Below are 14,464 nucleotides of genomic sequence, written 5' to 3'. Positions count from 1 at the left end.
TTCACAGAAATAGAAAAATAATCCTTAAATTTGCATGGAACCACGAATAACTAAATAACTGAATAACTAAAGCAATCATAAGAACAAAGCTGAAAGCATCACACTTCCTGATTTCAAACTATATTACAAATCTATAGTAATCAAAAGAGTATGGGATTGACATAAAAACAGATGCACAGGGCAATGGAACAGAATAGAGAGCTCAGAAATACGTATATGGCCAATTAATTTACAACAAAGGAGCCCAAAACATACAAAGGGAAGGGAGAATCTCTTCAGTAAATGGTGCTGAGAAAACTGGGCAGTCACATGCAAAAGAATGAAACTGGACCCCTATCTTACACCATCTACTAAAATTGATTCAAAATAGATTAACGACTTGAATAAGACCTAAAATCATAAATCTCCTAGAAAACATAGGTGGTAAGGTCATTGACATCAGTCTTGGCAATGATTTTTTTGGGATTTGGCACAAAAAACAAAGGCAACAAAAGCAAAAATAAATAAGTGGGACTATATGAAATTAAAAACTTCTGTACAGGAAATCATCAACAAAATGAAAAGGAACCTACAGAGTAGGGGAAAGTTTTTGCAAGTCATATATCTGATGAGGGATTTATATCCAAAAAATATTTTAAAAACTCATACAACTCAATAGCAAAGAACCACAAACACTACAATTAAAAAGTAGGCTGAGAAACTGAATGGACAGTTTTCTAAAGAAGACATACAAATGGCTAAGTGGTTGATGCAAAAGTGATCAACATCACTAATCATCAGGGAAATGCAAATCAAAACCACAATGAGATAATACCTCACATCTGTTAGAATGGCTACAGAGATAACAAGTGTTGGAGAGTGTGGAGAACAGGGAACCCTTGTACACTGCTGGTGGGAATGTAAATTGGTGCAGCCACTGTGGAAAACAATACGGAGGTTCCTCAAAAACTTAAAAACAAAATTACCATTTGGCCCAGTGATCCATTTCTGGTTATATTTCCAAATACAAAATATCAAAGAGGAAAAAACGGGAATCTTGACATTTGCAACAACATGGATGGACTGTGAGGGCATTATGGTAAGTGAAATAAGCCTGACAGAGAAAAACTAATACTGCATGTATCACTTATATGTGGAATCTTAAAAGAAAAAGTCAAACTCAGAGAGTAGAAAAATGGAAGCCAGGGATGGAGGCTGGGAGAAATAGGGAGAGGTTGGTAAATGGGTACAAACTTTCAGCTACAAGATGAATAAGGTCTGAAGATCTAATATAAACATGGTGACTATAGTTGATAACACTGTATTATATAATCGAAATTTGCTAAGAGAGTAGAACTTAAATGTTCTCACCAAAAGGAAGAAAAAAAGATAAATATGTGAGGTATTGGTTGTGTTAATTTGGAAGGAATCATTTCATAATGTATGCATGTATCAAATCATCACAATATACCCTTAAAATATCATACAGTTTTATATATTAATTATACCTCAATAAAGCCAAAATTTAAAAGAAAAAAAAAGAGAATAAATGTTAGTCACCTGGAATAAGCTTAAATATATTAGCTGTCTCAATAGATGGGTGATGGGGAGTTAAATAGAATATACAATTATTTTTGTAGTCCTATATAGAGATAAGTAAATGTAACAAAGAAAAAAAAATCACTGACGAAAAATAGAACCAAAGTTAGATGGTAAACGTAGTAGGCTAAATTACTGGTATTAACACTTACCCTTTACAGTATCCACATCCTCACACCTGGACTTTGGGTGGCTATATCACCTGCTTGGATCAATGGAATGTGGGTAGAAGTGATAGTCTGCCATTCTGAGCCTCAGTCTTGAGGCCTCAATTGTTTATAGTTGCCCTCTTGTCCTGTGCTATCACCATGTGATCTTCCAATGAGTAGCTGTAATCCTGTTAGCCTGTACCTTAGTGGAACACATGTGAAGCAAAGCTATCTCTGGCTGACTTGCAGAACTTAGTGAGAGGCAGGGCTCCCTCAGCTAAAGCAGAGGACTTGCAGATCCACGAGTGAAATAAATGCTTATTGCTGTAGAAAACTTAGAGTGTTTGGTTGTTTGTTATACATCAAAAATTAACTAATACAAACAATGAGAAAACAGCCATTTCATTTTAACAATTGAGATAGTAGGTATGATGAAAATGAAATATCTAGCTCTCTCATAAACTTGATCCCAGAATCATAACATGGTTTGCACATACTTGGAAATAAGTCAACTAACATTTGGGTTGTCACCCAGCAAGAACTGCACAGGTGCCAAACAACACTGTATTAAATGGCAAACTACTTCCCTTTTATAATAAAATAATAATATATGGAAATTTGCCAAGGAAATATTATTTGCCAAGGAAATACTAAGAGCAAGAATCAGAATTGGCAAATGTTAATTTTAAACAAAATAAAGTTCAAGAGAAAGCATCAAAGAAAATTACATCACACCGATAAAAGGTATAAGAAAAATATAACTGTCATTAACTGTTTTGTACTTACAACTATAGTTTTAAATGGTTTCTCTTGCTATATCTATCTATCTAGATATATATCATAGATTTATGTGTCAATTATGCTTCAATAAAGCCAAAATTTAAAAAAAGAAAAGAGAAACTTAAGTCACATGAAATAAGATTAACTATACCAAATTATATATATAGCATAAATTGAGGTAATTTTCTCTGTACTAACATATCGAAGGGGGAAAAAAGGATGAGATTATCACCATAGATGCCACAAAAGTCTTTAACAAACTTCACTAATCATTCTGATTTTTTAAAATACTCAAATTAGGAATTGATGGATACAGCCTAAACATGATAAAATATATACACCTTACTCCTACAGCCAATATTTTACTAAATGGGAAAACACTAAAGCCATTTCTAATAAGGTCAAGAACCAAGAAAGATACCTATTATCTCCTCTACTATTTAACATTGTCCTGGAGGTTTTAGCCAATGTAACTAGAAAGAGAAAACAGAGATATAAGAATTGGAAAGATGATGTAAGACTATCTATGTTAAAAGGTGATATGAGAGTTTAACTAAATAATCAATTATAAACTCAGGCAATTAAAAAAATAAAAACCCTCAGTAAAGTAGCAATATATAAAATTTTAACATACAAATTCAACAGTCTTCATATATACAAATGATATATAATTAGAAAACATCAAGGAAGAAGAACACATTTAAAATTCCAATGAAAATAAACCTATATACTAGAAACTACAAAACACTGATAAAGGAAATTGAATATGATTCAAAGAAATGGAAACATATCCCATGCTCTTGGATTAGAAGAATTAATATTGTAAAATGGCCATACTACCCAAAGCAATCTACAGATTTAATGCAATCCCTATCAAAATACCCATGACATTTTTGGCAGAACTAGAACAAATAATCCTAAAATTTATATGGAAACATAAAAGACCCAGAATTGCCAAAGCAATCCTGAGGAAAAGGAACAAAGCTAGAGGCATAACCCACCCAGACTTCAGACATACCACAAAGCTACAGTAATCAAAACAGCATGGTTTTGGCACAAAAACAGACATATAAATCAATGGGACAGAACAGAGAGCCTAGAAATAAACCCACACACCTACGGTCAATTAATCTTTGACAAAGGAGGCAAGAATATACAATGGGAAAATGACAATCTCTTCAGCAAGTGATGTTGGGAAAGCTGGACAGCCTCATGTAAATCAATGAAGTTAGAACACACCCTCATGCCACACACAAAAATAAACTCAAAATGGCTTAAAGACTTATACATAAGACATGACACCATAACACTCTTAGAAAAGAACACATGCAAAACACTATAGGGCATAAATTGTACCAAAGTTTTCTTAGGTCAGTCTACCAAGGCAATAGAAATAAAAGCAAATATAAACAAGTGGACCTAATCAAACTTAAAAGCTTTTGCACAGCAAAGGAAACCATAAACAAAACAAAAGGATAACCTATGGACTGGGAGAAAATATTTGCAAACGATGTGACTGACAAGGGCTTAATTTCCAAAATATACAAACAGCTCATACAACTCAATATCAAAAACAAACAATTCAATCAAAAAATGAGCAGAAGACCTAAATAGACATTTCTCCAAAGAAGACAACAGATGGCCAACAGGTACATGAAAAGATGCTCGACATCACTAAATTAGAGAAATGCAAATCAAAACCACAATGAGTTATCTCCTCACACCAGTCAGAATAGCCATCATCAAAAAGTTTACAAATAATAAATGCTGGAGAGGATGTGGAGAAAAGAGAACCCCCCTACAGTGCTGGTGGGAATGTAACTTGGTGCAGCCACTATGGAAAACAGCATGGAGATACCTTACAAACTAAAAATAGAGTTACCATATGATCCAGCAATCCCACTCCTGGGCATAGATACAGAAAAGATGAAAACTCTAATTTGAAAAGATACACACATCCCAGTGTTCACTGAGGCACTATTTACAATAGCCAATACATGGAAAAAAACCCAAGTGCCCATCAACAGATGAGTCGTTCAGGAATATGTAATATATATATCACACAATGTAATATTACTCAGCCATAAAAAAGAATGAAATATTACCATTTGCAGGAACAGAGATGGACCTAGAGACTATCCTACTAAATGAAGTAAGTCAGACACAGAAAGACAAATATTATATGATATCACTTATATGTAGAAAAATATTTATATGTAAAAACTAATACAAATGAATCTATATACAAAAGAGAAGCGGAGTTACAGACAGGAAACAAACTTATGGTTACTAAAGGGGAAAGGGAGAGAGGGGAGAGATAAATTAGGAGTATGGGATTAACATATAAAAACTACTATACATAAAGTAGATAAGCAACAAGGATTTATTGTATAGCACAGGGAACAATATCCAATATGCTGTAATAACCTATGATGGAAAATTATTTGAAAAAAATAATATATATATATATATAACTGAATCACTTTGCTCTAACCTGAAACTAACACAATATTGTAATCAACTATACTTTAATAAAAAATAAAATAAAATTGCAACAATAAAAATAAAATATTCAAGAATAAAATCAACATGAAATGAGTAAAACCTATACAAGGAAAACTTTAAAATACCCCTGGGGACTTCCCTGGTGGTGTAGTGGTTAAGAATCCACCTGCCAATGCAGGGGACACGGGTTCGATCCCTGGTCCGGTAAGATCCCACATCCTGCGGAGCAAATAAGCCCGTGCACCACAGCTACTGAGCCTGCGCTCTAAAGCCTGCGAGCCACAACTACTGAGCTCACATACCACAACTACTGAAGCATGTGCGCCTAGAGCCCATGCTCCGCAACAAGAGAAGCCACCGCAATGAGAAGCCCGCACACCGCAACGAAGAATAGCCCTCACTTACTGCAACTAGAGAAAGCCTGCATGCAGCAACGAAGACCCAATGCAGTCAAAAATAAATTAAATAAATAAATTTTTAAAAATCAGGGTAGAAATGACAAAAAATGGACAAAAGATATGAGCAGACAATTAACCAGAATTTTATTATACTTCACTTATGATTAGTGAAACTCAAAACTCCGCTTATAAGTCATTTCTCATTTATCAGATTGGCAAAAATTCAAATGTTTGACAAAAAGCTTTTTTAGAGAGGTATAACTAAATAGGCACTATTATTATATTGCTAGTGGGAATACAAATTCCCCTATAGGGGAATAGCTAACAAAACTACATATTCATTTACTCTTTGACCCATTAATCCCACTTATATAAATTTACCCTGAAGATCTATGTCTACTAAGAAAAGATAAATACACATGATCTATTTGAGCATTATTTTTAATTGCAAAATACTGAAGCTACCTAAATATTCATACCTAGGATACGGGCTGGAAAATTATGGCACAACCACACAATGGAGTAATATGCAGCTGTAAAATTTTTAAAAGCTGGTTCAACTAGTGAAGCAGAATGAGCTGAGGGGTTGCTGAACTGGAGCAACTGAGTTCTTTCCATACCCAAGACTGGGAAAGCTTAAGGAAAGGAGGATAGAGAGGCTTCTTCATTGTAACTCCACTGGAACCAGACAACACCCTGCCTCACTGAGCCACAGGAACAGAGGCTCATGCTTTCTACTTGTGAATCCTCCATCACCTAAGGCAGATGAACACAAGCTAGTTTAAGGAGACAAGAGAGGGGCTTCCCTGGTGGCACAGTGGTTAAGAATCCGCCTGCCAATGCAAGGGACACGGGTTTGAGCCCTAGTCCAGGAAGATCCCACATGCCACGGAGCAGCTAAGCCCATGCGCCACAACTACTGAGCCTGCGCTCTAGAGCCCACAAGCCACAACTACTGAGCCCTCATGCCAGAAATACTGAAGCCCGTGCACCTAGAGGCCATGCTCCACAACAAAGAGAAGCCACTGCAATGAGAAACCCGCGCACCACAATGAAGAGTGGCCCCTGCTCGCCACAACTAGAGAAAGCCCACGTGCAACAACGAAGACCCAATGCAGCCATAAATAAATAAATAAATCTGTGACTCTTTTTAAAAAAACTGGACAAAATATAGAAAAAAAGTCTTCAGACATTGGACAATAGGAAGCTCTGAACTGTGACCCCTAAAAGAAAACAAACAAGGTGAATCCTACCACACCTAAGCTTTCTTCTTGCAGACAATTTCTGGAATATGGCACAGGGAAGGAACGACGACAACAACAACAAAAAAGTGCGGGAAACTTGCTGAGTTAAAGAAAATAAACACAATTCAAGAAATCTTGAATTTTTGCACAGAGTAAATGAGGAGGGAGACACACAGAGAAGTTACTGAAATATACATAATGCGCCCCATGAATCAATAGTTGAATATAAATCTGTGTATGGTAGGGTAAACCTCCATGAGGCTGGGAAAGAACAGATTCCAGGCAAAGAACAGTGACTAGGAAGAAGACAAATAATTCCTAGAGATCACACTGTGCTGGAGATCATTACAGCCAGAGTGGAAAAATGGAGAAATCTCACTGAGTATACAGGGCACCCAATAGAGACATCAAAAAGGCCATGCCTTAGAAGTGGGTCCAAGTCAGCCCTCGAGCAAAGACTACTATAGACTTGCCCTGAATGAATTTTAAAACAAGCCTCAAAAGAATCATACTGAACACAAGTAACTTAACTTCTGGGGAAAATAAAGTTCAACAGTCTTTAAAAACAAAATTCAGTAACCAACAATGTATAATTCACAATGTCCAGCTTCTAATAAAAAGTATTATACATAGGACAGGAAAATATGACCCATAACCAGGAGAAAAATCAGACAACAGAAACAAACTCAGAAATGAAAGAGATGATGGAGTTAGGCAAAAATATTAAAACATATATTATAATTATGCTTATATGTTCAAAAATGAGAAGAAATATGAGCATAAGAAGGAGAGAAATGGAAGATATAAGTATAAATGGAACTCCTAGAGATAACAAAATATCAGAAATAGAAATATTACTGGATATGGTTAATAGCAGATTAGAGACTGCAGAAGAAATTTTCATTAAACTTGAAGACACAGAAAAAGAATTTATCCAAAATGAATCAAAGAGAAAAAAAAACTGAAAAAAAAAGTTTTAGTGACTTGTGGGATGATGGTAAGTAATATAGTATATCCGAAATTGTTGTCTCAAAAAGAGATGAGAGATTGGGGTAGAAAAATATTTGAAGAAATAAAGGCTCAACATTTTCTAACTTTTTGGAAAAGTATAAACACACAGAATGAAGACTCTCAATGAACTTTTGAGCAAAATAAACCCAAAACTCCAATAGCTATTTTCACTATAGAAAACGTTCTCTCCTTCCTACAAAAGACCATGTCTGCGTGTGCCTGTTTCATACTAAGCACTTCTTTTCCTGGGAAATCACAAAAGCCATCCTTTTGCTCCAAAGTGAACTGGAGAGTGAACTGGCCCCTGAAGAGGGAGTGGTAGGATCTGGCCACCTGCTGTGCAGTGGCTTTGAGCAGAGATATGACCACGGGAGGTGGTGGGAAGCTTTTCCTCTAACCTGGTGGCCCCAGTTGCTCCTCCAGACCTCAGCGCGACCCCTCAGCTCATCCTCGTGACAGGCTCTCAGTGTGCTCCCGGCTTCTGTTACCACTCAGCACTCTCTCCAGCCTGTTAGCCACGAGCAGGGCCTGATAATGGAGTCTTACTTTGATTGTGGTATTTTGGCCTCCAGGTGAAATCCCTAAGGGCTCTGCCATGCACTCCAGTCCTGTGACCCTTGCCTTCCAGGAGCCATGCAAGAAGCAAAACCACCAAAGGTCCTTAAAACTGCAGGGAGGATGGGCCTGCCCCCCTTCTTCACAGCTCCCTGTCTGCTGAGGAGGATCTGGGCCCCACTCCTCCACACCTGCTGGAGGGTCTGGAAGGAGTCAGAGATGTGGCCTGGTGGGGCAGGGCGAAAGGCAGAGGGCCTCTCCTGCAGTTGTTGAGGAACAACCAGCCAAGGTCCACCGGGCCCAGCACTAAGCAAAACAGGCACCGTTGGTAGAGGACCTTGTGGCACTGCTTCTGAACGCCCCAGGGGCTTGGGAACCAGCAACAGCACATTTCTCGCCTCATCCTCCGAGGGTCAACTCGGGGGAAACGGGACCTGCTTCCTAGCAATGGAGCATGTGGTCCCCACGCTGGAGCTCCACGGCAGATCGAAAAGCTCAGGACTGAGCAGCGGTGCCCCGCAGGACAGTGTCGGCAGGGGCCCGACGACCTGACCCGGGGCCAGCGCGGCTGGGTCACAGTCAGGCTGGGCGTCGGTCTACACTGCAGCACCTGAGTTCTTTGAACCCACGTGGTGAGAGCAGTGATCCCCAGATGCCGTCTCGTGCTTAGCCTAGACCTCCTATTTCTATGCTTTTATGATCTCCAAGAAGTGTACTGACCTCACTCTAAATACACTGTCCGATTTTGTCATCCTAACTTCTCTCTGGGACTTGGGGGCCACTGGCCACACCAAGCCTGTTGAAAGTCTTGTGTAAATGAACCAGTGACCATTTTTAAGTGACATGTGAGCGGCCCCCAGTTGTGCCAAAGCCTAGTCTGTGTCTTCACAGTGCTTTCGAATGTGTGTATGTGTGAATAAATGTATGATATATATTTATACATGCTGCTATAGCGATACGTTAAAGGCCAACATAACTGGTGGACAGGGTCAGTGAGAGGAAATGAAACAATCTTTTCGGTGGCTATTAAAGCAAAATGTGTGTAAAGAAATAAGGTTTTCTTCCCCTACTTTGTTTCTAATTTCTGCACGCGTCCCTAGGCTGAGTGGGGAAGAACAGGAAAGACAAACTGTCAGGAAGAGCTCACCTCGCTGTCCAACGCTTGAAGTCTAACTTTAAAAGAATGATTATTTACCCTCTTGTCATTTTGTAACAATCCCCTTATCTAAAAATATTAAAGGGCAGTTCTTACAATTAGAGTGCCTCAGAATCAGCTGTGGAGATTACAGAAGCTCCTTCCTGGGCTCCAACCCCCAGAGGTTTCGTTGGTGTGGGGCCCTAGAGTCTGCATTTTTCACGTACACACAAACCACATGTTTCAGATGCGGGTGGGCTGCGGATCCCAGTTGAAAACCTGTTGCTCTGTAAGACTGATTCGAACCTATAAATAAGTTTGTTTTCCTTTAATTAAGAATCCTTAATTGAAAAAGTGGATAAGTCACACCACAAATTGACATAAAGATCTCAAAGCATTCCTTGGGAAAAGTCCTTAGTTACGTTCTTTTGCTTTCCAGCATTAAAACCAAGCACTTGCTCCACAATTATTTCCTAGTAACAGTTGAAAAATTAAAACAAACAACAACATGAACAAAAAAAACTCACGGACTTCCCTGGCGGTCCAGGGTTTAGACTGTGAGCTTCCACTGCAGGGCGCACGGGTTCGATCCGTGGTCGGGGAACTAAGATCCGCAGGCCCCGCCGGCGTGGCCAAAAAAATAAATAAATAAAATAAAGATAAAAAATAAAATAAAAAATAAAACAACTCAAACATTGTCACCACCGCCGCCACCAGTTACCAAAAGACCCATCAAAAGACTCAGGCCTGAGGTAGACACATGCCCCACTTCCGTAGTAGATGAAGTGACCTCGACTTCTGCTTTTACACTTGGTTGTTTAAGTATTTTCCGTAAGTGCCTTTGGCTGTCACTACAGAGGAACTCACTGGCAGAATCAGCAGAATGGATGAAAAGTCAGCCGAACTATGAAGTATTACTTAAAGATAAAGCAGTAAAATTTGAGGACCTCTTGCCCTGTGGTGATGCAAGCATCCCAGCAATTCTTCCTTCCTCCCTGTGCTGCCAGGGCTGGAAGGTATTGATGATATAACCAGTAATCAATGGAGAACTCAAATAATGCTTTTAAGAACTTCATTTTACGGACGTTAACGTTTATGAAAACAACAGCATATGCATCGTGTAAGTCTCAGACCTGGTCAGGGTTGAAACCGTGTACGAGCCCCCGTGTCCTTGTCTTTTGAAGTAAAGTGCTGCCTCAAGAGTTAATGATTAGGGAATGTGAAGGTGTAGAAACAAAGAACAGCTGTTGGGCTGGGGAACGGGCAACAATTTAGACTCTAAATCCGCCACATGGCAGAATCACCGAACTCCCAGTTCACTGAAGCTACAGATAAAGGCCTGACACACACTCCTAAGTGGTTTTACAGGGAGCAGACCCCCTCCAGATGGAAAGTGCTGCCCACAAGCACATAGACCCTGGACTGGCTGAAACCAGAAACCAGAAAGTTGATGACGCTTGAAACTTCCCCTTGATGCCAGCCAGTCTGAGAACTGTCCGCGAGCTGATCACGCCCTGCTCCTCGGACGCTGTAAGACTCCTCACTACGCCCTCCAGGGTGGGTCACACAGTCTTGAGGGCATTAGCCCGCCGTGGCCCCCTCTGCCTGGCAAAGCAATAAAAGCTACTCTTTTCTACTTCACCCAAAACTCTGTCTCCGCGTTCCTCTTCGGCACCGGTGAACAGAGGCCAAGTTTCGGCAACAGGATCCAGTCACAAATTACTTTGGGGGAAAATTCCTAAAAGCCAGTCTTGTGTTTCACCCTCTGAAAAGTAGTTCTTCACCCTAAAAAAAAGAAGAAAAAAAAAAAAAGTTGCAAAAAATGTATCTTTGGAATGGAGGATTCTACGCTATTTAACTTTCCATAAATTATATTCTTTCCCTCTACGTGTTAGAACCCATTCTTAAAAGCAAATGAAATCAACCTGTGTCACCACCACTGTCTTCCAATTTGCTGTAATTCCAGTGAGAACCATGTTGGGTACACCCGTGCTGGAAATAGGGCGAGAGTCCTTTAGGGAAAAAACGGAAAGGAAAAAAGATACCTAATGTAATGCTTTAAACATGTACCAATATCTCTTGACCTGTCAACCTAGGACAGACAGACAACCTGCAGATTTATATAGGGTTCATTAGGTCCCCCATCTTATTACTGCTAAGGTGAATGTGCTAGACACTTAGTGAATTGGTGTTCTATGTCTGCCGTAATAAGTGACCATGAGTTTAGTGGCTTAAAAGAACACACATTTATTATATTACAGTTCTGTAGGTTAGGAGTCCAACAAAGGTCTCACTGGACTAAAATCAAGGGGTCAATAGGGCTGCCTTACCTTCTGGAGGCTCTAGGGGATAATCTGTTTCCTTGTCTTTTCTAGAGATTTTTCTAGAGATCTTTTTCAGAGATTCTCTGAGCTATTACTCTCCCTGGAATAAAGCATATTTCAGATGAAATGAGCCAGAGTTTATTTCTGATGGCTGCAGAGAGAGAAAGGAGGGGAAAGGGGAAAAGCAGGGGGAGGAAAGGAAGCTTCTTCCTGGAAGTTAGCTGGGTGCTGAGTTCCTTTGTTGTCGGCTCCAGGATTCTCCGGAAGAGTCAGCTTCCCCCTTAAGCCAAAGGCACCCTCAAGGATCAAGTTACTCCGCTCCTTGCTCTCTGGTCTGAAAACACAAGTTGGCTGCCTTCTTCAGCCTCCCCTCGCCCCGCCCTCAGGTCTAACCCAGTCTCACCCAGGAAGAGAAGACAAACGAACAAACCAACCTCGCTCTTCAAGCAAACAGGTCATCTTCCTATCCCTTATTCTGGTCATCAGCTTCTTTTTCAGAATCGTCATTTCTTGTATTCTGTATGGTGAGGAAAGGAAAAACACGGTCCCTGGGATACCACGAGATTGAGGTAGGAAGGACGTGCACAGAAAATACACCGAGTAGCACTCTGAGATGTAACCCTGAATCTACATGTCTACACACAAGACACATACATAAATATACACTTGTATCCATTGTTTTACAACTTCTTTACTTCTTAAAAACACTTTGCATCAGCATAACACACGATCCCAGAATTCCTTTCCCCGGCGTGTAACGCAGGACAAAAGGTAAGAAGAATTCGAGGAGGCGGGCAAAATCCGCCGGTATCTCAGATAAAGGGTAAGAGGCGTGTTACCTCGGCTTGGTGGGCTCCCGAAGTGGGCGGGCGTGATGACATCACTTCCCCCCTCAGCAGCCGGCCCGCCCATTGGTCATCTCGGCAGGGCGGGGACAGGGCGGGGGCTAGAGAAGAGGCGCCGCCTTAGAGGTCAGGAATGGGGCTTGGCTTATGTAAATCTTGCAGCGCAGGGGTACAATTCCCCGCGAGCCACTTCCCGGGCTGTGGAAGTTTTCCAGAGAAGTTGCTTGGATTTTATTAGCAGAGTCGTTTGGAAGGGCTGAGAGGCGTGGAAGAGGAGGGGGCGCGGAGGGTGGGTAGGGAGCGTGTGTGTACAGTGTAGGAGACTAAGGCTGTACGGGGGGCGGGGGCAGAGCGGTTCATACTTACCTGGCAGGGGAGATACCATGATCATGAAGGTGGTTTTCCCAGGGTGAGGCTCACTCATTGCACTGCGAGTGTGCTGACCCCTGCGATTTCCTCAAATGGGGGAAACTCGACTGCGTAATTTGTGGTAGTGGGGGACTGCGTGCGCGCTCTCCCCTGGCAATGAGTGTGCTAACGACAGAATTAAAATCCCCGGCTGGGCCCCGTGCCTACTAAAGATCGCTTAATTAAAGATAATATCCGGTTTCCTTGCGTGCTGTCTTGGGTTGTTGTTGTGTGTGTTCGTTTTTTTGTGTGTTCCCAGGCGTAGGAAATACCCCAGCACCCCCCCGGACCCCGGTACGTGTGAGGGTGCGTGTTAGTTCCTTTTTTTTTTTTTTTTTTTTTTCGTGTGAGTTGAGTATTAGCGTTCTGCGCAAGCGCCGAGAGTTTGTCTTACTACTTAAGAAATCGGCCTTCCTTAGTCGGTTCCTTGCAGGACTCTTTCGAGAGGCTCCACAGGTTGCGGCCCAGCTTTGAACCTTGAAGCCGGGGCGGGGGTCACGCCACACGCAGGCACGGCAACTGCATTTGTTCCCCTGCTTCAAACAACAATCACAGTACCATGCGGGCAACGTGCAAAAACGTTTTCCCGGGGACTGGCCGTCTCGGTCTCCCTCGTAATGCAGTGGATAGCAATTAGCCTGCCAAGGCAAGGAACACGGGTTCACGGCTTCAAGCCCTGATCCGCGAAGATCCCATACGCTACAGCGCAAGTGAGGCCCTCCTCTGACGACGCCTCAAGCCTGCGCGCCGGGAGCCCGCGCCCCGCAACGAGGAAGGCCACCCCTCCCGCTTTCGGCAATCAGGGGATAACCCGGGAGCAGCAACCTCGCCGCAATGCACCCAAAAATGAATAGAATCAATTTGTTAAAAGAAAAAAAAAAAAAAAGGAAGAGAGAGGGGGCCTCCGGTGAACGAGGGCAGCGAGTGGTCCCCGAGGGCGGGGAAGCAATGGCTCCAATCTAAGGCCGGGAGAGTTTTCCAACCAAGGCACACGGGGGTCAACGGAGTGGACCTTGTTGAGCTAAGAGTCCAGGAAGGCCGAACGACTTCGCGTCCACAGGACAGACTCCCAGGGAGAAGAGAGAAATGCTAAAAGTAAAGCAGCGAGGAATGCAGCACCGGCCTGACCCGTGCAGCTCTGGGAGGAAACTCCCCGAGGTCGGGGGAAATTTTTGACAGCCTCGGAGACTCGCACAGATAATGCTCCTCCCCAGCAGATAGGCTAGAAGGAAAAAAACAAAAACAAACAAACAAAAAAACAACCGCAACCAGAAAACATCGTAATTCAGGAGGGCATAGGGTGGAGTACTCAGGAATGTCTTGCCTCAGTAGCGGAAGCTAGTTAGCCCCAGACTCATCGCTGCTCGGAACCACTTCGCAAATCATAGAAGCAAGAGCGGAAACGACCGAACTGTTTGCAAGTAACTTAAATGCATCCATGAACAAAGTTGAGCAGTTACAGGAACACACACCTTTCCAGCAAGGCACCATTCACCATGCCTGGCCTTCCATCAGAGATTTTGGGGCATCCA

The 14,464-nt window shown here is 41.7% G+C and overlaps 1 long non-coding RNA gene and 1 other non-coding gene across 5 annotated transcripts in view; one reads left to right on the top strand and one right to left on the bottom strand.

Annotated features, from left to right (window-relative positions):
* Nucleotides 1–12,564, bottom strand: part of LOC118879944 — a 41,523-nt gene extending 28,959 nt beyond the window's left edge. The window contains exons 1-6 of one of the 4 annotated variants that reach the window (XR_005016192.1): nt 12,334–12,507; nt 12,114–12,196; nt 11,686–12,013; nt 11,281–11,367; nt 10,998–11,140; nt 8,370–9,959 (exon numbers count right to left, since the gene is read on the bottom strand). This is a non-coding gene — a long non-coding RNA (uncharacterized LOC118879944). The other 3 variants (XR_005016189.1, XR_005016186.1, XR_005016185.1) reach the window with 3 other exon arrangements.
* A 318-nt stretch (nt 12,565–12,882) lies between these two features.
* On the top strand, nt 12,883–13,046 carry LOC118887009. Its single transcript, XR_005017854.1, has one exon. It is a non-coding gene; the product is annotated as a U1 spliceosomal RNA (small nuclear RNA).
* The last annotated feature ends 1,418 nt before the right edge of the window (nt 13,047–14,464 follow it).

The sequence above is a fragment of the Balaenoptera musculus genome, chromosome 1 (assembly GCF_009873245.2).
Source record: "Balaenoptera musculus isolate JJ_BM4_2016_0621 chromosome 1, mBalMus1.pri.v3, whole genome shotgun sequence".
NCBI classification, from domain to species: Eukaryota; Metazoa; Chordata; class Mammalia; order Artiodactyla; family Balaenopteridae; genus Balaenoptera; species Balaenoptera musculus.
This window is presented reverse-complemented; position numbering and strand designations above follow the sequence as displayed.